The sequence below is a fragment of the Mustelus asterias genome, chromosome 2, assembly GCF_964213995.1.
Source record: "Mustelus asterias chromosome 2, sMusAst1.hap1.1, whole genome shotgun sequence".
Lineage (NCBI taxonomy): Eukaryota > Metazoa > Chordata > Chondrichthyes > Carcharhiniformes > Triakidae > Mustelus > Mustelus asterias.
The window spans coordinates 47,131,044-47,157,725 of NC_135802.1; positions in this window are offsets into that span (position 1 = coordinate 47,131,044).

A 26,682-nucleotide genomic window follows, 5' to 3' on the forward strand; every position below is an offset into this window, starting at 1 on the left:
GAAGTGCTCCCCAACAGGAAGAGAACAGTCTTGCCTGGTGATTGTCGAGCGGTGTTCATTCATCCGTTGTCGCAGCGTCTGCATAGTTTCCCCAATGTACCATGCCTCGGGACATCCTTTCTTGCAGCGTATCAGGTAGACAACGTTGGCCGAGTTGCAAGAGTATGTACCGTGTACCTGGTGGATGGTGTTCTCACGTGAGATGATGGCATCTGTGTCGATGATCCGGCACGTCTTGCAGAGGTTGCTGTGGCAGGGTTGTGTGGTGTCTTGGTCACTGTTCTCCTGAAGGCTGGGTAGTTTGCTGCGGACAATGGTCTGTTTGAGGTTGTGCGGTTGTTTGAAGGCAAGAAGTGGGGGTGTGGGGATGGCCTTGGCGAGATGTTCGTCTTCATCAATGACATGTTGAAGGCTCCGGAGGAGATGCCGTAGCTTCTCCGCTCCGGGGAAGTACTGGACAACGAAGGGTACTCTGTCCACTGTGTCCCGTGTTTGTCTTCTGAGGAGGTCGGTGCGGTTTTTCGCTGTGGCGCGTTGGAACTGTTGATCAATGAGTCTAGCGCCATATCCTGTTCTTATGAGGGCATCTTTCAGCGTCTGGAGGTGTCTGTTGCGATCCTCCTCATCCGAGCAGATCCTGTGTATACGGACGGCTTGTCCGTAGGGGATGGCTTCTTTAACGTGTTTAGGGTGGAAGCTGGAGAAGTGGAGCATCGTGAGGTTATCCGTGGGCTTGCGGTACAGTGAGGTGCTGAGGTGACCGTCCTTAATGGAGATGCGCGTGTCCAAGAATGCAACCGATTCCGGAGAGTAGTCTATGGTGAGCCTGATGGTGGGATGGAACTTGTTGATGTCATCATAGAGTTGTTTCAGTGATTGTTCACCATGAGTCCAAAGGAAGAAAATGTCATCGATGTATCTAGTGTATAGCACCGGTTGAAGGTCCCGTGCGGTGAAGAAGTCTTGTTCGAACCTGTGCATGAAGATGTTGGCATATTGAGGTGCAAATTTGGTCCCCATGGCTGTTCCGTGTGTCTGGATGAAGAACTGGTTGTTGAAGGTGAAGATATTGTGGTCCAGGATGAAGCGGATGAGATGTAAAATTGCATCTGGAAACTGGCAGTTGTTGGCGCTGAGCACTGAGGCCGTTGCAGCAATGCCATCGTCATGGGGGATGCTGGTGTAGAGTGCTGAGACATCCATTGTGACGAGGAGCGCTCCTGGTTCAACTGCTCCATGTGTGCCGAGTTTCTGTAGGAAGTCCGTCGTGTCGCGACAAAAGCTGGGGGTTCTTTGTACAATGGGTTTCAGGATGCCCTCGACATAGCCGGAGAGGTTCTCGCACAGGGTCCCATTGCCCGATACGATGGAACCTCTCCGGCTATGTCGAGGGCATCCTGAAACCCATTGTACAAAGAACCCCCAGCTTTTGTCGCGACACGACGGACTTCCTACAGAAACTCGGCACACATGGAGCAGTTGAACCAGGAGCGCTCCTCGTCACAATGGATGTCTCAGCACTCTACACCAGCATCCCCCATGACGATGGCATTGCTGCAACGGCCTCAGTGCTCAGCGCCAACAACTGCCAGTTTCCAGATGCAATTTTACATCTCATCCGCTTCATCCTGGACCACAATATCTTCACCTTCAACAACCAGTTCTTCATCCAGACACACGGAACAGCCATGGGGACCAAATTTGCACCTCAATATGCCAACATCTTCATGCACAGGTTCGAACAAGACTTCTTCACCGCACGGGACCTTCAACCGGTGCTATACACTAGATACATCGATGACATTTTCTTCCTTTGGACTCATGGTGAACAATCACTGAAACAACTCTATGATGACATCAACAAGTTCCATCCCACCATCAGGCTCACCATAGACTACTCTCCGGAATCGGTTGCATTCTTGGACACGCGCATCTCCATTAAGGACGGTCACCTCAGCACCTCACTGTACCGCAAGCCCACGGATAACCTCACGATGCTCCACTTCTCCAGCTTCCACCCTAAACACGTTAAAGAAGCCATCCCCTACGGACAAGCCGTCCGTATACACAGGATCTGCTCGGATGAGGAGGATCGCAACAGACACCTCCAGACGCTGAAAGATGCCCTCATAAGAACAGGATATGGCGCTAGACTCATTGATCAACAGTTCCAACGCGCCACAGCGAAAAACCGCACCGACCTCCTCAGAAGACAAGCACGGGACACAGTGGACAGAGTACCCTTCGTTGTCCAGTACTTCCCCGGAGCGGAGAAGCTACGGCATCTCCTCCGGAGCCTTCAACATGTCATTGATGAAGACGAACATCTCGCCAAGGCCATCCCCACACCCCCACTTCTTGCCTTCAAACAACCGCACAACCTCAAACAGACCATTGTCCGCAGCAAACTACCCAGCCTTCAGGAGAACAGTGACCAAGACACCACACAACCCTGCCACAGCAACCTCTGCAAGACGTGCCGGATCATCGACACAGATGCCATCATCTCACGTGAGAACACCATCCACCAGGTACACGGTACATACTCTTGCAACTCGGCCAACGTTGTCTACCTGATACGCTGCAAGAAAGGATGTCCCGAGGCATGGTACATTGGGGAAACTATGCAGACGCTGCGACAACGGATGAATGAACACCGCTCGACAATCACCAGGCAAGACTGTTCTCTTCCTGTTGGGGAGCACTTCAGCGGTCACGGGCATTCGGCCTCTGATATTCGGGTAAGCGTTCTCCAAGGCGGCCTTCGCGACACACGACAGCGCAGAGTCGCGGAGCAGAAACTGATAGCCAGGTTCCGCACACACAAGGACGGCCTCAACCGGGATATTGGGTTTATGTCACACTATTTCACATAAATATTTCTGCTTTTTTCCTCCTGAGTCTTTATCATGCGATCCTAGAATCAGAATTTATGTCACACTATTTGTAACTCCCACAGTTGCGTGGACCTGCAGAGTTTCACTGGCTGTCTTGTCTGGAGACAATACACATCTTTTTAGCCTGTCTTGATGCTCTCTCCACTCCCATTGTTTTGTTTCTTAAAGACTGGATTAGTTGTAAGTATTCGCATTCCAACCATTATTCATGTAAATTGAGTCTGTGTCTTTATAAGTTCTGTTTGTGAACAGAATTCCCACTCACCTGAAGAAGGGGCTCAGAGCCTCGAAAGCTTGTGTGGCTTTTGCTACCAAATAAACCTGTTGGACTTTAACCTGGTGTTGTTAAACTTCTTACTGTGTTTACCCCAGTCCAACGCCGGCATCTCCACATCATGATTATCATCAACAGGGCACACTTCTCCCAATCCTCTCCTCCCCAAATCACGATTGTCCTGATGGTGTCGCTTTGCACAATTCCTTTGCAACTGACCAACCAATAACATCCCAGTTCACAGTTCAGGCAGGTCTGAGAAAATACCCAGCTCTTTAGAACCACTCAGCTGTTCATCCGGCCGTCCAGATTTTAAACCTTTTTAGTTAACTTGCAGAGTTCCTTCAAGATCTCTTGTCTCTTTTTCTGCCAAACAGAAAAACTGACTTTTTGGATGTTCCTCTCCTGTCTCTGTTTTCTTTTTGCGCCTACATCTATTCACCCGCCAGCTCTTCTGTTTGTAGCTCTCCTTTTTGTTTGTAGCTCTCCTTTGTGTCTTGTGTAGGGAAGTTGTTGGAGAGGATTCTTAGATATAGGATGTATGCGCATTTAGAAAGGAATAAACTCATTAACGATAGTCAGCATGGTTTTGTGAGAGGGAGGTCATGCCTCACTAACCTGGTGGAGTTTTTTGAAGAAGTGACTAGAATGGTTGTCGAGGGAAGGGCCGTGGATGTCGTCTATATGGACGTTAGTAAAGCGTTTGACAAAGTCCCTCATGGTAGGTTGGTGCAAAAGGTTGGATCTCATGGGATAAAGGGGGAGGTGGCTAGATGGGTGGAGAACTGGCTTGGTCACAGAAGACAGAGGGTGGTAGTGGAAGGGTCTTTTTCCGGCTGGATGCCTGTGACTAGTATGTTCCGCAGGGCTCTGTATTGGGACCTCTGCTGTTTGTGATTTATATAAACGATCAGGAAGAAGGTGTAACTGGGGTGATCAGTAAGTTTGCGGACGACACGAAAATGGCTGGACTTGCAGATAGAGAGGAACATTGTCAGAGGCTACAGAAGGATATAGATAGGCTGGAAATTTGGGCAAAGAAATGGCAGATGGAGTTCAATCCAGATAAATGCGAAGTGATGCATTTTGGTAGAACTAACATGGGGGGAGCTATACGATAAATGGCAGAACCATAAAGGGTGTAGATACGCAGAGGGACCTGGGTGTGCAAGCCCACAGATCCTTGAAGGTGACGTCACAGGTGGAGAAGGTAGTGAATAAGGCATATGGCATGCTTGCCTTTATAGGATGGGGCATAGAGTATAAAAGTTGGGGTCTGATGTTGCAGTTGTATAGAATGTTGGTTCGGCCGCATTTGGAATACTGCGCCCAGTTCTGGTCGCCACACTACCAGAAGGACGTGGAGGCTTTAGAGAGAGTGCAGAGGAGGTATACCAGGATGTTGCCTGGTATGAAAGGTCTTAGTTATGAGGAGAGATTGGGTAAACTGGGGTTGTTCTCACTGGAAAGACAGAGGATGAGGAGTGACCTAATAGAGATGTATAAAATTATGAAAGGCATAGATAGGGTGAACGGTGGGAAGCTTTTTCCCAGGTCGGTGGTGACATTCACGAGGGGTCATAGGTTCAAGGTGAGGGTGGGGGGGGGGGGGAGGTTTAACACGGATATCAAAAGGACGTATTTTACACAGAGGGTGGTGGGGGCCTGGAATGCGCTGCCGGGCAAGGTGGTGGAGGCGGACACACTGGGAACATTTAAGACTTAAATGGGGCGTGGATTGGTACTTGGGACTACGATGTTGTGGCCATTACGGAGACGTGGGTAGAACAAGGAGAGGAATGGTTGTTGGATGCTCCGGGGTATAGATGTTTCACTAAGTGTAGGGAAGCTGGTAAAAGAGGTGGAGGAGTGGCATTGTTAATCAAGGATAGTTTAACGGCTGCGGAAAGGCACTTCGAGGGGGATCTGCACACTGAGGTAATATGGGCTGAGGTTAGAAATAGGAAAGGAGCGGTCACGTTGTTAGGAGTTTACTACAGGCCCCCAAATAGTAATAGAGATGTGGAGGAAGAAATTGCTAAGCAGATTATGGATATGTGTGGGGGGTCACAGGGTAGTTGTCATGGGGGACTTTAACTTTCCAAATATTGATTGGAACCTTTGTAGGTCAAATAGTTCGGATGGGGCAGTTTTTGTGCAGTGTGTGCAGGAGGGTTTCCTGACACAATATGTGGATAGGCCGACAAGAGGTGAGGCCACGTTGGATTTGGTACTGGGAAATGAACCGGGCCAAGTGTTAGATTTGGTTGTGGGAGAGCACTTTGGAGATAGTGACCACAATTCGGTGTCTTTTGTTATTGCAATGGAGAGGGATAGGGCCGTACGGCAGGGCAAGGTTTACAATTGGGGGAGAGGTAATTATGATGCGATTAGGCAAGAATGAGGGGGCATAAGTTGGGAACAGAAACTGTCAGAGAAAGGAACTAATGAAAAGTGGAACTTTTTCAAGGAACAAATACTGGATGTCGTTGATAGGTATGTCCCTGTCAGGCAGGGAGGAAATGGCCGAGTGAGGGAACCATGGTTCACGAAAGAGGTAGAATGTCTTGTGAAAAGGAAGAGGGAAGCTTATGTAGGGATGAAGAAACAAGGTTCAGATGGCTCGATTGAGGGTTACAAGTTAGCAAGGAATGAGCTGAAAAAGGGGCTTAGGAGAGCTAGGAGGGGACACGAGAAGTCCTTGGCGGGTCGGATCAAGGAAAACCCCAAGGCTTTTTACTCTTATGTGAGGAATAAAAGAATGACCAGGGTGAGCTTAGGGCCGGTCAAGGACAGTGGTGGGAACTTGTGTATGGAGTCAGTAGAGATAGGCGAGGTGATGAATGAATACTTTTCTTCAGTGTTCACCAAGGAGAGGGGCCATGTTTTTGAGGAAGAGAAGGTGTTAAAGGCTAATAGGCTGGAGGAAATAGATGTTCGGAGGGAGTTTTGAATGAACTGAAGGTCGACAAGTCCCCTGGGCCTGATGAAATGTATCCTAGGATTCTTTGGGAGGCAAGGGCTGAGATTGCAGAGCCTTTGGCTTTGATCTTTGGGTCCTCGCTGTCCACGGGGATGGTGCCAGAGGACTGGAGAATGGCGAATGTTGTTCCTCTGTTTAAGAAAGGGAATAGAAATGACCCTGGTAATTATAAACCGGCTAGTCTTACTTCGGTGGTTGGTAAATTGATGGAAAAGGTCCTGAGAGATGGGATTTATGACCATTTAGAAAGATGCGGATTAATCCGGGATAGTCAGCACGGATTCGTGAAGGGCAAGTCGTGCCTCACAAATTTGATACAATTTTTTGAGGAGGTAACTAAGTGTGTTGATGAAGGTAGGGCAGTTGATGTCATATACATGGATTTTAGTAAGGCGTTTGATAAGGTCCCCCATGGTGAAAGTGAGGAGGTGTGGGATAGAGGGAAAGTTGGCCGATTGGATAGGTAACTGGCTGTCTGATCGAAGACAGAGGGTGGTGGTGGATGGAAAATTTTCGGGTTGGAGGCAGGTTGCTAGCGGAGTGCCGCAGGGATCAGTGCTTGGTCCTCTGCTCTTTGTGATTTTTATTAATGACTTAGAGGAGGGGGCTGAAGGGTGGATCAGTAAATTTGCTGATGACACCAAGATTGGTGGAGTAGTGGATGAGGTGGAGGGCTGTTGTAGGCTGCAACGAGACATAGATAGGATGCAAAGCTGGGCTGAAAAATGGCAAATGGAGTTTAACCCTGATAAATGTGAGGTGATTCATTTTGGTAGGTCTAATTTAAATGTGGATTACAGGGTCAAAGGTAGGGTTCTGAAGACTGTGGAGGAACAGAGAGATCTTGGGGTCTACATCCACAGATCTCTAAAGGTTGCCACTCAAGTGGATAGAGCTGTGAAGAAGGCCTATAGTGTGTTAGCTTTTATTAACAGGGGGTTGGAGTTTAAGAGCTGTGGGGTTATGCTGCAACTGTACAGGACCTTGGTGAGACCACATTTGGAATATTGTGTGCAGTTCTGGTCACCTCACTATAAGAAGGATGTGGAAGCGCTGGAAAGAGTGCAGAGGAGATTTACCAGGATGCTGCCTGGTTTGGAGGGTAGGTCTTATGAGGAAAGGTTGAGGGAGCTAGGGCTGTTCTCTCTGGAGCGGAGGAGGCTGAGGGGAGACTTAATAGAGGTTTATAAAATGATGAAGGGGATAGATAGAGTGAACGTTCAAAGACTATTTCCTCGGGTGGATGGAGCTATTACAAGGGGGCATAACTATAGGGTTCATAAGAACATAAGAACATAAGAAATAGGAGCAGGAGTAGGCCATCTGGCCCTTCGAACCTGCCCCGCCATTCAACAAGATCTTGGCTGATCTGAAGCGAATCAGTTCCACTTACCCGCCTGCTCCCCATATCCCCTAATTCCCTTATCGATCAGAAAACTATCTACCCGTGATTTAAACATATTCAACCAGGAAGCCTCCACCACTTCAATGGGCAGAGAATTCCAGAGATTCACTACCCTCTGAGAGAAGAAGTTCCCCCTCAACTCTGTTCTGAACCGGCCCCCCCTTATTTTGAGACTGTGCCCTCTAGTTCTGGTTTCCCTTCTAAGTGGAAAGAATCTCTCCACCTCTACCCTATCCAGCCCCTTCATTATCTTATATGTCTCTATAAGATCACCCCTCATCCTTCTAAACTCCAACGAGTACAGACCCAATCTGTTTAATCTCTCCTCATAAGCTACACCCCTCATCTCCGGTATCAACCTGGTGAACCTTCTCTGCACTCCCTCCAAGGCCAATATATCCTTTCGCAAATAAGGGGACCAAAACTGCACACAGTACTCCAGTTGCGGCCTCATCAGTGCCTTGTACAGTTGCAGCAAGACCTCCCTGCTTTTATATTCTATCCCCCTCGCGATAAAGGCCAACATTCCATTCGCCTTCTTGATCACCTGCTGCACCTGCAGACTGAGTTTGTGCAATTCGTGCACAAGGACCCCCAGGTCCCTCTGCACAGTCGCACGATGTAATTTTTCTCCATTTAAATAATATTCCAATTTACTATTATTTCTTCCAAAGTAGATAACCTCACATTTGCTAACGTTATATTCCATCTGCCAGATCCTTGCCCACTCACTCAGCCTATCCAAATCTCTCTGCAGACTTTCCGCGTCCTCCACGCAATTCGCTTTCCCACTCACCTTCGTGTCATCAGCAAACTTGAATACCCTAGATTCAGTCCCCTCCTCCAGATCATCTATGTAAATGGTAAACAATTGAGGCCCCAGCACCGATCCCTGCGGCACGCCACTGGTCACCAACTGCCAACCAGAAAAGCACCCATTTATCCCAACTCTCTGCTTCCTGTTAGATATGATGTGGAGATGCCGGTGTTGGACTGGGGTAAACACAGTAAGAAGTTTAACAACACCAGGTTAAAGTCCAACAGGTTTATTTGGTAGCAAAAGCCACACAAGCTTTCGGAGCTCTAAGCCCCTTCTTCAGGTGAGTGGGAATTCTGTTCACAAACAGAACTTATAAAGACACAGACTCAATTTACATGAAAAATGGTTGGAATGCGAATACTTACAACTAATCAAGTCTTTAAGAAACAAAACAATGTGAGTGGAGAGAGCATCAAGACAGGCTAAAAAGATGTGTATTGTCTCCAGACAAGACAGCCAGTGAAACTCTGCAGGTCCACGCAACTGTGGGAGTTACAAATAGTGTGACATGAACCCAATATCCCGGTTGAGGCCGTCCTCGTGTGTGCGGAACTTGGCTATCAGTTTCTACTCAGCGACTCTGCGCTGTCGTGTGTCGCGAAGGCCGCCTTGGAGAACGCTTACCCGAATATCAGAGGCTGAATGCCCGTGACCGCTGAAGTGCTCCCCAACAGGAAGAGAACAGTCTTGCCTGGTGATTGTCGAGCGGTGTTCATTCATCCGTTGTCGCAGCGTCTGCATAGTTTCCCCAATGTACCATGCCTCGGGACATCCTTTCCTGCAGCGTATCAGGTAGACAACGTTGGCCGAGTTGCAAGAGTATGTACCGTGTACCTGGTAGATGGTGTTCTCACGTGAGATGATGGCATCTGTGTCGATGACCACACAACCTTGCCACAGCAACCTCTGCAAGACGTGCCGGATCATCGACACAGATGCCATCATCTCACGTGAGAACACCATCCACCAGGTACACGGTACATACTCTTGCAATTCGGCCAACGTTGTCTACCTGATACGCTGCAAGAAAGGATGTCCCGAGGCATGGTACATTGGGGAAACTATGCAGACGCTGCGACAATGGATGAATGAACACCGCTCGACAATCACCAGGCAAGACTGTTCTCTTCCTGTTGGGGAGCACTTCAGCGGTCACGGGCATTCGGCCTCTGATATTCGGGTAAGCGTTCTCCAAGGCGGCCTTCGCGACACACGACAGCGCAGAGTCGCTGAGTAGAAACTGATAGCCAAGTTCCGCACACACGAGGACGGCCTCAACCGGGATATTGGGTTCATGTCACACTATTTGTAACTCCCACAGTTGCGTGGACCTGCAGAGTTTCACTGGCTGTCTTGTCTGGAGACAATACACATCTTTTTAGCCTGTCTTGATGCTCTCTCCACTCACATTGTTTTGTTTCTTAAAGACTTGATTAGTTGTAAGTATTCGCATTCCAACCATTTTTCATGTAAATTGAGTCTGTGTCTTAATAAGCTCTGTTTGTGAACAGAATTCCCACTCACCTGAAGAAGGGGCTTAGAGCTCCGAAAGCTTGTGTGGCTTTTGCTACCAAATAAGCCTGTTGGACTTTAACCTGGTGTTGTTAAACTTTATCCTGTTAGATAGCCAATCCCCAATCCACGCCAACACCTTACCCCTAACTCCGTGTACCCCAATCTTCTGCAGCAACCTTTTGTGAGGCACCTTATCGAACGCCTTCTGGAAATCTAAAAACACCACATCCACCGGTTCCCCTCTGTCAACCGCACTAGTGACATCTTCATAAAAGTCCAGTAGATTCGTCAAACACGACTTTCCCTTCATGGTGGGAGACATAGGAAGGGTATCAGAGGTAGGGTCTTTACGCAGAGAGTGGTTGGGGTGTGGAATGGACTGCCTGCAGTGATAGTGGAGTCAGACACTTTAGGAACATTTAAACGGTTATTGGATAGGCCCATGGAGCACACCAGGATGATAGGGAGTGGGATAGCTTGATCTTGGTTTCAGATAGAGCTCGGCACAACATCGTTGGCCGAAGGGCCTGTTCTGTGCTGTACTGTTCTATGTTCTATGTTCTAACTTCCTTCCTGCGAGTACTGCTTCCAAGTAAAGGGTCACCAGATCACATAGGGCCTGATTTTACCAACAATTTGCGCCTGTTTTCGGGTGCAGAATTGTGGTAAAGTCGGGTGTGAGGCCTTTATCGCAATCTGCACTTGCATCCGCGCAGATCGCCACTTTACTGAAACCCAGGAATGGCGGCGATACGCTTGATTGAATTAATGAACTGCCCGCCCAATTTTATCAGCATTTACCCCTTTACCAACGCATTTGCCGATCCGGAACTGCGCTGTAACGGACCTGCTAAATAAAAGTCTGAGTCGGGCGCTCCAGCCTCTGAAGGGCGCGTTCAGTGTTACCAACGGCTCTCTGACACAGATCAGTGGTGGGGGGGAGGAGGGAGGCAGGTCAGAACATTCTCTGGTTGGAGGGGGAGGAGGGGAGTGAGGTCGGATCATTGTCTGATTGGGGGGGGCGAGGAGGAGGAGGCAGGTCAGATATCTCTCTGGCGGGGGGAGGGAGGTGCGATCGTTGTCTGGTGGTGGGGGGAGCGTCGATCGTTGTCTGGTGTTGGGGGGGGAGGGCCGATCATTGTCTGGTGGCGGGGGGGCGGGGAAGGAGGCAGGTCAGATGTTCCTCTGGAGGGGAGGGGGAGTGAGGCCAAACCATTCGCTGGGGGGGGGGGGGGGAGGGAGGCAAGTTCGTTGTCGGGGGTAGGCGGAGTGAGGCCAGATCATCGTCGGGGGGGGGGGGCAGATCGATCTCTGGCAGTGGGGGGCGGATGGATCTCTGGTGGGGGGGCAGATGGATTTCTGGTGGGGGGGCAGATGGATCTCTGGTTGGGGGGGCAGATGGATCTCTGGTGGGGGGGCAGATGGATCTCTGGTGGGGGGGCAGCGGGTGGCGATCGGTCTGGGTAGTGGGGGGGTGGGTAAGGGGGAGAGTGATGTGTGTGTGTCCCCCTTATCCACCACCACCACTACCCAGACCGATCGCCACCGCTGCCCCCCTCCACCCCCCACCGATCACCCGCTGAGTGGCAGCAGTCCCTCCTGTCCCCGAACCCCCATCAGGGATCTATCTGCCCCCCCACCAGAGATCCATCTGCACCCCCTCCCCCCCCACCCGAGATACACCCTTGCTCTCGCTTTTCGCTCCCGTGCCGCTTTCTCCATTTGTCGCGGCTCGGGAGCGATCTGACATGGGCGCACTTTTTCCAATTTTTTTCTAACCGCGCATGCACAGTTCAAAGCTCACAGTTCCAGCCACGCTAAGCCCCGCCCACAGCACGAATGGAACTGGAGATGGCTGTGAGCGTATGGGGGCGCCTGAAAGCGGATTTCTAAGTCCGATCTGTACTACACCCAGATTCGGCACTTAGAATGAAAATGGTAAAATCGGGCCCATAGAGTATTGTTTTTTGTTATCCAAGAATTTTTTTTATGATTGATGCAAACTCTTAAAATTCCTTTTCGAAAACAATCTTTTAAAAAATTACAAATTCTGCTGACCATTTAAAGCGATTGCCAATTTTCCTTACTGTACTGCATCCAGGACACACCAGGGATACATTTTTGGTGTCAAGGAAGAACAAAAAAAGTGTGTAAGTAATACAGCACTATTGCAGGACCCAAATGATTAAGGAAAATCCAAGAGGAAGGGTAATATCAAACCTGCTATTATATAACATCCAGGCAACGAGCTAAAAAATCTGCAGTCTCTTCTCTGTCACTAATCCCTCACTTCCAATTTAAACAGCTGCAGTGCCCATTGTAATGATTTATAGCAGGGTAATAATGTCATCTATCGAATATAGGACATAGTTTCCCATGGACTCGCACTGTCTTATTGGCTTCTCCAGTTACTTTCATTGTCAGCTTTGCCTAACATCATTTCAATGAAGGAAAAATCTAGCAGACTGTGATTGAAGTGACCTTGAAACTTTAATGAAAGAGACGAGGACAGAGCAATAGGGCAGTCACACCGCCTTATTAAAACTATTGTCAAATGAAGATTAATCTGCCCACTCTCGATGATTCTGGATATATTTGTTTTCAGTGATTCGGTGCAAGTTGTTGATTCAATGGAGTATTCAGCAGGTATGGATTGTGGTGTCATCAGCAAAAGAATAATTCCATCACTTTTCATGGCTTCCACCAAGTTATTAAGAGCATGACAAGTTTGCCCTGAAGGTAAATTAAATACAAGCTAGCAAGTTGCGTGATTGAGTGCAACCACTTCTAGAAAGCTCAATCTGCAATGGCAAGTGAGCTATTAAATTCTCCAGAATCAAGTTGTTGATGGTGATATAAAACTAAATTGATTTGGTTGGCTGAATTCTCGGGCTATATTTTCCTGCTCATGTAAACCATTATGAAAGAGGTGCAGCACGTAAACTGGTGAGCAAATCTCTTCATAAATTCCCGATAAACTGGCTGTTTTATTGATCAAAGGTCATTTACTTCCGTACAAGGATTGATACGTAAACACTGCCACAGATCCATTAATTACTCACATGTCAAAGGTGTTTCTTTGTACTTGTTTTGCGTAGCAGTTGATGCCTTCCTCAACTGATTAACAATTCAAAGAAAGCAATTTTGTTGTCTCATGACACGTGGCACTAAGTTTCATGAGTTTATTTATTAGTGCCACAAGCAGGCTTACATTAACACTGCAATGAATTTACTGTGAAAATCCCCAAGTTGCCACACTCCAGCACCTGTTCGGGTACACTGAGGGAGAATTTAGCATGGCCAAAGCACCTCACCAGCACGTTTCTTGGGCTGTGGGAGGAAAGCGGAGCACCCGGAGAAAACCCACACAGACATGGGGATAACGTGCAAACTCCACACAGACAGTGACCCAAGCCAGGAATTGAATCTGAGTCCCTGGCGCTGTGAGGCAGCAGTGCTAACCACTGTGCCACCTGACACCCACTAATTTTGAACAGAGATATAGGCCGCAATTCTCCCAAAAGTGCTGAATTGGTGGGAGAACTGTTCAAAATCCCGACTGTTTTCTCAGTTCGGCTTCTTACCCGAATCTCCGCACTCTGTGCACTGCAGAAGTCCCAGTTGTGAATCTCATTAAATGCTCGGGAGGCGGGGCTTATTTGTGCCAAAGGGCCTGAAATCGGGGGGATGAGCGGGAACCTGCGCATGCGCACATCGCTGGGAGATCGCGTAAAAGACCTCCCAGCATCCAGATCATTGCCATCAAAACCCCACACATATCGTTGGCCTCATCACTGGCCCCCACAACCCCCACACACATCGCTGGCCTCATCGCTGACCCCCACACCCCCCACCACAGACATCGCAGGCCCCCACAACCCCCCACACACATCGCTGGCCTCATCACTGGCCCCCACAACCCCCCACACACATCGCTGGCCTCATCGCTGACCCCCACACCCCCCACCACAGACATCGCAGGCCCCCACAACCGCCCCCCCCCCCCCCCCCCCCCCCGCCCGCCACAGACATCGCTGGCCTCATCACTGGCCCCCACAACCACCCCACAAAGACATCATTGGCCTCATCACTGGCCCCCACAACCCCCCCCCCCACACACATCGGGGCCTCATCGCTGATCCCCACACCCCCCACCATAGACATCACTGGCCTCATCGCTGGCCCCCACAACCACCCCACAAAGACATCATTGGCCTCATCACTGACGCCCACAACCCCACCCCCCCCAGACATCGCTGGCCTCATCGCTGGTCCCCACAGCCGCCGCCCCCTCACCCCCTACCCACCCACCCCCCACCCACACATATCGCTGCCTCATTGTTAGCCCTCACAGAGACATCGCTGGCCTCATCGCTGCCCCCCCGTTTTCCCCCACACACAGACATGGCTGCCCACTCACCTCATGCCCCCATGAATCCGGATAATGCGGGTACTCAATTCCTTCATCCCTTGAACATACTGACCTCACTGCTGCGCTGCAGAGAACTAGCGTTGTGCTGACACGCACAACCCCAGCTTGTGATCATTCCCTCTCTTGAATGGGAGCCCTGAGTATTACACCCCCAGCTGGACGCGACAGCCTATTGAATGGCAGCCAATCAGCACCCCGAGGGATGAATGACACTCAACTGAAAGCAGCCTTCAAAATTTCTCACAGGTATTTGTTGCTAACGAGCCCGCGACTGCACCTGCACTCCCTTAATAATGATGTGGAGATGCCGGCGTTGGACTGGGGTAAACACAGTAAGAGTTTTAACAACACCAGGTTAAACTCCAACAGGTTTATTTGGTAGCAAATGCCATTAGCTTTCGGAGCACTGCTCCTTCGTCAGATGGAGTGGATATCTGCTCTCAAACAGGGCACAGAGACACAAAATCAAGGTACAGAATACTGATTAGAATGCGAATCTCTACAACCAACCAGGTCTTAAAGATACAGACAATGTGAGTGGAGGGAGCATTAAGCACAGGTTAAAGAGATGTGTATTGTCTCCAGACAGGACAGCCAGTGAGATTCTGCAACTCCAGGAGGCAAGCTGTGGGGGTTACTGATAGTGTGACATAAATCCAAGATCCCGGTTTAGGCCGTCCTCGTGTGTGCGGAACTTGGCTATCAGTTTCTGCTCAGCGACTCTGCGCTGTTGTGTGTCGTGAAGGCCGCCTTGGAGAACACTTACCCGAAGATCAGAGGCTGAATGCCCGTGACCGCTACGACAACGGATGAATGAACACCGCTCGACAATCACCAGGCAAGACTGTTCTCTTCCTGTGGGGGAGCACTTCAGCGGTCACGGGCATTCAGCTTCTGACTTCGGGTAAGCGTTCTCCAAGGCGGCCTTCACGACACACGACAGCGCAGAGTCGCTGAGCAGAAACTGATAGCCAAGTTCCGCACACATGAGGACAGCCTAAACCGGGATCTTGGATTTATGTCACACTATCAGTAACCCCCACAGCTTGCCTCCTGGACTTGCAGAATCTCACTGGCTGTCCTGTCTGGAGACAATACACATCTCTTTAACCTGTGCTTAATGCTCCCTCCACTCACATTGTCTGTATCTTTAGGACCTGGTTGGCTGTATAGATTCGCATTCTAATCAGTATTCTGTAACTTGATTTTGTGTCTCTGTGCCCTGTTTGAGAGTAGATTTCCACTCCATCTGACGATGGAGCAGCGCTCTGAAAGCTAATGGCATTTGCTACCAAATAAACCTGTTGGACTTTAACCTGGTGTGGTTAAAACTCTTACTGTGTCTCCCCTAATAAGCCAGAGCTGTGTATAAGCTGCAGGAATGGACACACAGCCAGTCACACCACAAAGATGGCTGCTTGGAAACCGGCTCCCAGATGTTCAGAGGCAGACCAGGAGCACCTGCTAGATGCTGTGGAGGAGAGGCCTGACCGTCTGTTCCCTGGCCAGGGCCCCAACCCAAGGGGTGCATCTGCCACAGCATTGTGGGAGGTGGTGGCAGAAGTGGTGAATGCCAGGAGCCTGACACTGCGCTCTGGCAGACAGTGCCGCAAAAAAGCTGTGCGACCTTCTGCGAGCAGTAAGGGTGAGTGAGCATCCCACTTGGAACCCTGCACATGCTTGGCATTGATCTCCAACCCTGCTTAGATACCTGAAGGGCATGCAACAAATGACCCTTCCCCCAGGAACAGAATCTAACCCCTTCCGCTCACCCCTCAACGAGGACCCTTCAGTGGTGACTGCTTTCCCCAAAACTGTCAGCACAACGCCCGAGACACAGGCAGGCATTGCGCACCATGCACTGCAATATGTTAATGCTTGCTATCCACCTTATGTTCCCACAGGAAAAGAACATCCACAATGCACGGGTGATGACACAGATTGGTGGTGGTGTGCCTGACCTGCGGCAGCTGAGTAGCATGGAGGAGTGTGCCATGGAGCTGGCAGGAGGTGATGGACCAAACCAAGTGGTCACCAACAGCCAGGTCGGCGTACAGCATGCAAGTGAGCAGAAGCGCACCCTCAACCTTGGTGCTCCTCTAAGTAAGTGCAATGCTGCATGGAATGTTTTGTCTCCCTCTCCCGAATGTGTGTTTTTTTCCAGCTCTGGACCCAGAGGAACCCGGCCCTTCGGGTGTTGCCGTTGCCCCCGCTGCTCTGGAGCAAACTGCCCACGACCCCCTGGAGGACACCACGGAGGGAGGCACTGAAGAATCCTCAGAGGGCAGCACCACTAAAGTGTCACTGGCATGTACCACACAATCCACCAACACAGACGATCACCACGGCGGGTACCTTTAGTGTTGAGACTTCTGGGTCACGATCTGGTGAGCACATCACAGCCGCTGATGCACATCGGGTGGAGGCGGGCATAGCCGAGGGCTCGGGCACACGGAGGTCTGTCGGAGGCCAGGATTCAGCTGTCCCCAAGCCAGCTGCTGGGCCTCTGGATTTGTTCCTCCCAAGGCTGGTGGAGATGCATCAGGAAACCCGGGGAGTTGTGGAAGGGCTGTCAGCAACCATGCTGCGACTGCAAGGCTGTTTAGGGGACTCTAACAGAGTGCTGTTGCAGGAGGTGGTGCCGACACAGCGTGCGAACCAGGCCAACACTGCAAGGGTGGCGACTGCAGTGGAAAGTCTGGCTCAGGGGTCTGTCCTCATGGGTGATGGGGTCCAGTCCATCCTGAGGAAATTATGGGCCACAGGCAAGTGTGTTTCCAGGAGGCACAGTGTTCGATGGCCATGGGTGTCGGGGGCCTGTGGGAGACACTGCTGGCCATGGCTGGGACTCTCGCTGGCATTCTGGAGACACAGCAGGCCGTGGCCATGAGCCTCGACAACTTAGCCCAGGCTCAGAGGGCTACTGCTGAGGGGCTCCAGAGCCTGTCTTGCTCACAGAATGCTGTAGCGGAGGGGCTCCGGAGCTTGGTCGAAGCTGAGGGATCACACACCATGGGGCAGACGCATCTAGGTCTCCAGGTCTGGCAGAGCCAGGTGATGCTGGAGCTCAGTCCAGCTACGCTGGCATCCCGTAGATGCCCCTGGGGCCTCTCCTCACCCCAAGGGAGGAGGAAAGGCTTGAGCCCATGCCGGGGTCTTCCACCCAGGACATCCTGGACGTCCCAAGACCTTCCGTTTTTTTCCCCCCTTCCTCACACCGGGGCATCTCAGGACCAGTGAGATGAATAGGGTGGCACTGAAACAGTGCCATCCGCAAGTCAGCCGGAGCTCTCCAGGTCCCGGCCACCAAGGGGACGTCTGCCAAGGGCGTCACAGGCGATGGGCTGTGCATCACAGCTGGACACCTCCACCTCCGATGTGCATCCTGGGGTAGCACCGAGAAGAAGCAGTAGACAGCACAAAGTTAGAAAGGTGCAGTTCACTAGGGTGAAGGTCAGCATTAGTCAGGGTTTGGTAATCATTTATGTTAAGAGCACCATAAACTGATTGCACATCATGCTGTGACTAATGTGTCTCTGATTCTCTTCCCACCCCCACAGCTGTGTTCCCGACTCCCAAACAGAGGTGCTGTGTGTTGAGCCTTGCAGACTCAGCCACATGTTTCAGAGTGCCTGTCCTACCTTCCCCAACATCCACCAGACCCTTGGTGCAAGTGCCCTCCCCCCCATCCCAACTTGGCCAAAAAACATGTGTCCCCAAACCTTACAGCTACGTGGATTAGGGTGGCAGCGTGCATTCGGAGTACAGGTAGGAGTCAGACTTGAGTGGCACCAGGGGCAGGATCCCAGTGTGCACAACAGCAAGTCGTCACCATCCTCCAGCCTTCAACCAAGACTCACAACCATTGTCAGCCCAGTCACATTAACAGGTTTGGATGTTTCTGGGGGATAGAGTGTTGGGATGAGAGGAGCAGGGGAAGGGTGACGTGCTGGTTTGAGGGCCCAGGTCAGTTTGGAGGGGGAATAGCGGCTGCACTTGCTCCTGGGGTGTGGTGGTTGCACCCCTCTCAATGCACAGCACCAGCTAGGTGAAGCGGGCTACAATCAAGGTGTCCCTCACTGCCCTTCCCTGCCGGACACCTGCCATCGCTGCCCGCTATATTTCCTCCAGCTCTTCATGTGGTGGAGCGCCCATCTCGCTCCCTCGCTGCTCCTCCTCTTCCTCCTCCTCCTGCTCCAGCTGGTCTCCATGCTGCTGGGCGATGTTGTGCAGAGTGCAGCTGACGATGAGCAGTCCAAGCAGCGGAACCGCATCTTCAGCAGGCCGGTGCACCGCTCAACAATGGACTGGGTGGTTGCATGGGCCTCGTTGTAGCGGGTCTCCGCTTCGGTCTGGGGGCTCCGCACAGGCGTCATCAGCCATGACCTGAGCGAGTCACCCTTGTCACCCAGTAGCCATCCTGGGAGCCTGGACTGGTCTTCAAAGAGCCCAGGGATGTCCGGCGCTCTTAGCCGTGGCTGGTTGGTCTATGGGTATGATGGTATGATGCTCGGTTTGGGTGTTGAAATTTGCAAGTTTGCGAGAAACCCTGGGTTCAAATCCCTGACAAGCCCTTGTTTCATAGTGGACAAGTCATGGATTTTTAAAAAAAGAAGAACAGTCCCACGCTCCTGATCTATGGACACCTGGTGCGGGGAGGGGAGGGTCGGGATGGCGACCTCCTCGTGAACCTGCTCCTGGGCCTGGCGAAACGTGCCATTTACAGGTCCAGGCAGCAGGTGATCGAGGGGGCCGTCCATCCTGACTGTCTGCCCCTCTACCGTGGCTATGTTCGTGGCCAGGTGTCCCTGGAGAGGGAGCATGCGGTGTCCACGGGCACGGTTGACGCCTTCCGTGCCTGTTGGGCACCGCAGGGGTTGGGGTGCGCTATCGACCCTGATAATCACATTTTAATTTGATGATTTCAAGTTTCCTTTGTACTTCGATTTTTGTTCGGGCTGTTTCCCCTCCTTTTGGGGAGCTGCCCCTTTTACTTTCTTCTGACTTAATTTGAGTTTGTTCATTTGGTTTGACCTAAGAAGAGTTCAAAGAGCCCAGGGATGTCCGACTGCCTGAGCACAAAGCTGTCATGGACACTCCCTGGGTGGCGTGCATCGACCTGCATGATCTTGAGCCGATGGTCGCAGACAATTTGGACGTTCAGGGAGTGGAATCCCTCCTGGTTCACAAATTGCTGCGGCCCTGCATGGGGGGCCCGCAAGGCGATGTGTGTCCCATCCACTGTGCCCTGCACATTCGGGATCCCGGTGATGGAAGCAAAGCCGCGAGCTCGGGCCTCCTGCTGAGCACGGCCCACATCAAAATTAATGAACTGCCCTGCCCGGACATACAGGGCACCTGTGACCTGCCGCACACATCTGTGCACAGTGGCCTGGGAGGTCCCAGCTAGGTCGCCACTGGGAGCCTGGAATGACCCGGAGGCATAGAAATTAAGGGCTGCCGCCACCTTCACGTTCACAGGGAGCGGGTGGCCACCCCTCCTCTGAGGTGCCAGGTGTGAAAGCACCACAAGTGTCGCACCGTGGCCTTGGACAAGCGCAGCCAGCGACGGCACATCTCCTCAGAGGGCCATGAAGGAATTGCAGGGCCTGTACCTCCTTGGCCTCGGCACCCTCCGCCTTCTGGGCACCCTCTCGGGAGCCTGCTCACCCACCTCCTGGTCCTTCCTGAGTGTCTGGTGGTGGTTGCTCCTGCGGTGGTGTCTCCACACCCACCACCTCCTGCGCCGTCGCCTCCTCCTCCTCCGCCCCTGCTGCCACCAACATGGCCAGCTCCAGATCGAGCAAACCGAGATCCATCTGCACAGTGGAGTTTGGATAGAGCATAGAATGATGGATTATTATCATTGGCTGTATAGACCCAGCACCACCCCAATCCCTCACTTGGGTCAGCATCCCCATTTGTGGGAGCTGGCAACCCCACACAATCCATGGTGCCATGCGGGGCCCGATTAGGGTTGTGTGAGATTCCTATCATGACCAATGCTGGCACAGATTATGTAGACGTGGGCGATGCGCACCTTAGAGCCATTGCTATGTGTGGAACTGCAGCATCCGTTACAGGCATGTGTTGCTGGTCCAGGTCACAGGGCAGGGACAGACTGCAAACCAGCACCAGATGTGTGCCCAGTGACAGCAGATTCCATGCAGTCTGTGTCTGAACCTCTGCACCCCGGCCTGGAGCAGCAGCTGCTTCATCTGGTTAGGCCTCAGTCAGCACATAGAAATCATAAAATCATAGAAACCCTACAGTGCAGGAAGAGGCCATTCGGCCCATCGAGTCTGCACCGACCACAATCCCACCCAGGCCCGACCTCCATATCCCTACATATTTTACCCGCTAATCCCTCTAACCTACGCATCCCAGGACACTAAGGGGCAATTTTAGCATGGCCAATCAACCTAACCTGCACATCTTTAGACTGGGGGAGGAAACCGGAGCACCCGGAGGAAACCCACGCAGACAAGAGGAGAATGTGCAAACTCCACACAGACAGTGACCCGAGCCGGGAATCGAACCCAGGTCCCTGGAGCTGTGAAGCAGCAGTGCTAACCACTGTGCTACCGTGCCGCCCCAATAATGGTGCTCGCACGGGATTTGAACCCAGGACCTCTCGTAGCCTTGCAAGTCACGACACCCAAAGCGAGAATTATTCCCCCGAGACCAACATGGTACACTCCTCCCCCACCCCAGAACACCAGCTCATAGTAGAGTCCCTGACCACACCCCGCCGCAAGATGATGCCACTGCAAAGTGCTGTGGAGGGGGAGAGTGAGTGGGGGCCCTTGAGGCTGCTTCCCACAGTGCGTGACTGTGCTGCCCAGGAAGGGGGTGAAGCGGGAGCCCTCAAGGCTGCATCCCACACTTTGTTACAGCGCTGCCTGATTTGCCGGGGGGGGAACTCCCTGACGGAACCTCACCCAGAGAGCTGTGAGGAAATAGAGGCCCCCACCCCCCCCCAGGAAAGCCACCAGGCATCTCCAGGGCCTGCCTGCAACATGCCCCACACTCGGCTAGCAGCACTTACCACCTCACGCCAGGTCAAGACTGCCACGCCAGGTTGAGACTTTTAAATACCTGTTCTGATTCGCATCAAAATTACATCATGCTAAAGAGGTGGGAGATGCAGACGTGGGCAAAGATTGCCGTGTGGATTCTGATAATGGTATGTAAACTCATGCTAAACAGTGGCCTGCTGATTTTCAGCGGGTTCCTGGCGGTGCCATTTTTCTCCAGCTGAGAGATGCGCGCGGGTCGTAAAAACAAAGAAAGTTACAGCGCAGGAACAGGCCCATCGGCCCCTCAAGCCTGCACTGACCATGCTGCCTGACTGAACTAAAGCCCTGCATGCTTCCGGGGACCTTAACCCTCTATTCCCATCCTATTCATGTATTTGTCCAGATGCCCCTTAAAACTCACTATCATATCTGCTTCCACTACCTCCCCCAGCAGCAAGTTCCAGGCACCCATCACCCTCTGTTTAAAAAAAAACTTGCCTCATACATCTCCTTTAAACCTTGTCCTTCACACCTTAAACCTGTTACCCCTTAGTAATTGACTCTTCCACCCTGGGAAAAAGCTTCTGACTATCCACTCTATCCATGCCCATCAATCTTGTAGGCTTCTATCAGGTCGTCCCTCAACCTCATCGTTCCAGTGAGAACGAATCAAGTTTCTCCAACCTCTCCTCATTGCTAATGCCCTCCATACCAGGCAACATCCTGATAACTCTTTTCTGTACCCTCTCCAAAGCCTCCATCTTTCTAATAGTGTGGCGACCAGAATTGAACAATATATTCCAAGCGCAGCCTAGTTAAGTTTCTATAAAGCTGCAACATGACTTGCCAATTTTTAAACTCAAAACCTGACCAATGAAGGCAAGCATGCCGTATGCCTTCTTGACTACCTTTTCCACCTGCATTGCCACTTTCAGTGACCTGTGTACCTGTCCCCCCAGATCCCTCTGCCTATCAAGACTCTTAAGGGTTCTGCTATTTATTGTATATTTCCTATCTGTATTTGGCCTTCCAAAATGCATTACCTCATTTGTCTGGATTAAACTCCATCTGCCATCTCTCCACCCAAGCCTCCAACCGATCTATATCCTGCTGTATCCTCGGATGGTCCTCATTTTGCTATCTGTAAATCCACCAACCTTTGTGTCGTCCGTAAACTTACTAATCAAACCAGTTACATTTTCCTCAATCATTTCTATATATTACAAACAGCAAAGGTCCCAGCACTGATCCCTGAGGAACGTCACTTGTGATGTGGAGATGCCGGCGTTGGACTGGGGACTGGACTGGACTGGACAGGTTGCCGGCTCCAAGTGGAGAGGATCGCCAAGATTTACCCCAGTCCAACGCCGGCATCTCCACATCATGACTAAACCTGTTGGACTTTAACCTGGTGTTGTTGAACGTCACTTGTCACAGCCTTCCTTTCAGAAACGCACCCTTCCGCTGCTACCCTCTGTCTTCTATCATCGAGCGAGTTCTGTATCCACCTTGCCAGCTCACCTGATCCTGTGCAACTTCACCTTCTGCACCAGTCTGCCATGAGGGACCTTGACAAAGGTCTAACTGAAGTCCATCTGGACAACATCCACTGCCCTACCCTCATCAATCATCTTCGTCACTTACTCGCAGAGCTTGATCAAGTTAGTGAAACACGACCTCCCTTCACAAAACCATGTTGCCTCTCGCTAATACGTCCATTTATTTCCAAGTGGGAGTAAATCCTGTCTTGAAGAATCCTCTCTAATAATTTCCCTACCACTGATGTAAGGCTCACTGGCCTGTAATTACCTGGATTATTCTTGCTATCCTTTTTAAACAAAGGAACAACATTGGCTATTCTCCAATCCTCTGGGACCTAGTGAGGATACAAAGATTTCTCTCCAGGTCCCAGCAATTTCCTCCCTTGCCTCTCTCTGTATTCTGGGGTATATCCCATCAGGCCCTGGGGACTTGTCTACCTTAATGTTCCTCAAGAACCCCAATACCTTCTTGATCTCAACATGACTCAACCATCTACATACCCTTCCCCAGATTCATCATCCACCAAGTCCTTCTCTTTGGTGAATATGGATGCAAAAATGTACTCATTTAATATCTTGCACATTTTCTCTGGCTCCACGCATAGATTCCCTCCCCTGTCCTTGAGTGGGCCAACCCTCTCCCTGGCTACCCTCTTGCTCTTTATATATGTATAAAAAGCCTTGAGATTTTCCTTAATCCTGCTGGCCAATGATTTTTCGTGACCCTTTTTAGCCTTCCTTACTCCTTGCTTCAGTTTCTTCCTACTTTCCTTGTATTCCACACTTGCTTCATGTGTTCACAGCCTCCTAGCTTTGACAAATGCTTCCTATTTCTCTTTGACTAGGCTCACAATATCTCTTGTTATCCAAGCTGCCCAAAACTTGCCATACTTCTCCTTCATCCTTACAGGAATGTGCCGGTCCTGAATCCTTATCAAATTACACTTGAAAGCCTCCCACATGCTAGTTTCTGTTTCTGTGTGAGTTTCGTCTGGGTGCTCCTGTTTACTCCCAGAGTCTGTAAGACATGCTGGTTAGGTGCATTGACCCGAACAGGAGCTGAAGTGTGGCACCTAGGGGATTTTCACAGTAACTTCATTGCAGTGTTAATGTAAGCCTACCTCTGACACCAATAAATAAACTTCAAAAACTATGCTCCAGGAGCCCCAGCCAAATGAACCATTCTTGATAGTTCAATATAAACGTAACATTTTATGCTATGATTATTTTCCTTATTGAACATTTTGAGGACCTATTTATTTTGTATTTTATGAAACACTGATTGTTTGATAGCTGTGGGAAAGGGCTTTGTATAAAGTTGCAGTGGAAACCTAAATGTTCGTGGTGCCCAGTGTAATGATGGTAGTGCAATTTATATGTTTTATACATATTTAAGGGGAATATTTAACATTTAGCTTTATTCTGTAGGCAGTCAGTATGTCTGGTAGGAATGCAGCCCAGATTTAGGGAGAGCAGGGTAATTTATTTCAGCCTGGCAAGTGTTAATTTTAAGTAGAACTAATGGATTTTTTTTCACTTAAGTTCTCCTGGGATTTCTGATTAGACTGATTGACAGGGTCATGTGATGATGTGGCTAATGTGCAAAGTTGGGTCTGTCGCAAAGAGAAAAAGCTTTTGCAGAAGGTAATGAGTTGCAGCTGAAGTCAGTCAGATGTTGCCAGCTCCTGGTCCTCTATCTCTCTCTCGAAGCAAGTATGCCTGGGTTTGCTAGATGAATTTATTGAAAAGTGAATTTGATTTATCCATGAATGGAGCTTATTTGAAACTAGAACAGTCATAAGTTAGAAAGTAAAGTTGCTTCCTTTCATTTATAAATATTGTTCAACTGTTAATGGTTAAGCTGATTCATTTGTTGGAGTTATATTTATTAAATAAAGTTTGTTTCAATATAAAAGATCCCTACTTTGTCAGTGGAATCATTCCTGAAAAGAAATATCCTCTCCTCACATTTTTGCCAAAATAGAAACACTGTTGAGGTCTAGTTTGACTTCGTAATATACCTTGGGGTTCTGGTCTGAGGCCCTAACACCAGGACCCCAACAATTATGAAACCTACAACCTGAGTTTAGCAAAGTGTATCTGTTACAAGCTTCTGCCGGGAACAAAGACTATAAATTATCTCGTCAGCCGGGTAAATTAGAACATAGAACATAGAACATTACAGCGCAGAACAGGCCCTTCGGCCCACGATGTTGCACCGACCAGTTAAAAAAAAAACTGTGACCCTCCAACCTAAACCAATTTCTTTTCGTCCATGAACCTATCTACGGATCTCTTAAACGCCCCCAAACTAGGCGCATTTACTACTGATGCTGGCAGGGCATTCCAATCCCTCACCACCCTCTGGGTAAAGAACCTACCCCTGACATCGGTTCTATAACTACCCCCCCTCAATTTAAAGCCATGCCCCCTCGTGCTGGATTTCTCCATCAGAGGAAAAAGGCTATCACTATCCACCCTATCTAAACCTCTAATCATCTTATATGTTTCAATAAGATCCCCTCTTAGCCGCCGCCTTTCCAGCGAAAACAATCCCAAATCCCTCAGCCTCTCCTCATAGGATCTCCCCTCCATACCAGGCAACATCCTGGTAAACCTCCTCTGCACCCTCTCCAAAGCCTCCACATCCTTCCTGTAATGTGGGGACCAGAACTGCACACAGTACTCCAAGTGCGGCCGCACCAGAGTTGTGTACAGTTGCAACATAACGCTACGACTCCTAAATTCAATCCCCCTACCAATAAACGCCAAGACACCATATGCCTTCTTAACAACCTTATCTACTTGATTCCCAACTTTCAGGGATCTATGCACACATACACCTAGATCCCTCTGCTCCTCCACACTATTCAAAGTCCTCCCGTTAGCCCTATACTCAACACAACTGTTATTCCTACCAAAGTGAATTACCTCACACTTCTCCGCATTAAACTCCATCCGCCACCTCTCGGCCCAACTTTGCAACCTGTCTAAGTCTTCCTGCAGACTACGACACCCTTCCTCACTGTCTACCACACCACCGACTTTGGTGTCATCAGCAAATTTGCTAATCCACCCAACTATACCCTCATCCAGATCATTAATAAATATTACAAACAGCAGTGGCCCCAAAACAGATCCCTGAGGTACACCACTTGTAACCGCACTCCATGATGAATATTTACTATCAACCACCACCCTCTGTTTCCTATCCGCTAGCCAATTCCTGATCCAATTTCCTAGATCACCCCCAATCCCATACATCTGCATTTTCTGCAGAAGCCTACCATGGTGAACCTTATCAAACGCCTTACTAAAATCCATATATACCACGTCCACTGCCTTGCCCCCATCCACCTCCTTGGTCACTTTCTCAAAAAACTCAATAAGGTTAGTAAGGCACGACCTACCTGCCACAAAACCATGCTGACTATCACCTATCAATTCATTACTCTCCAAATAACTATAAATCCTATCCCTTATAATTTTTTCCAACATCTTGCCGACAACAGAAGTGAGACTCACCGGTCTATAATTCCCGGGGAAGTCTCTGTTCCCCTTCTTAAACAATGGGACAACATTCGCTAACCTCCAATCTTCTGGTACTATACCAGAGGCCAACGACGACCTGAAGATCAGAGCCAGAGGCGCTGCAATCACTTCTCTTGCCTCCCAGAGAATCCTTGGATAAATCCCATCCGGACCAGGGGATTTATCTATTTTCAGACCCTCCAGAATATCCTGCACATCCTCCTTATCAACTGTAATACTGTCTATTCTACTCCCTTGCAACCCA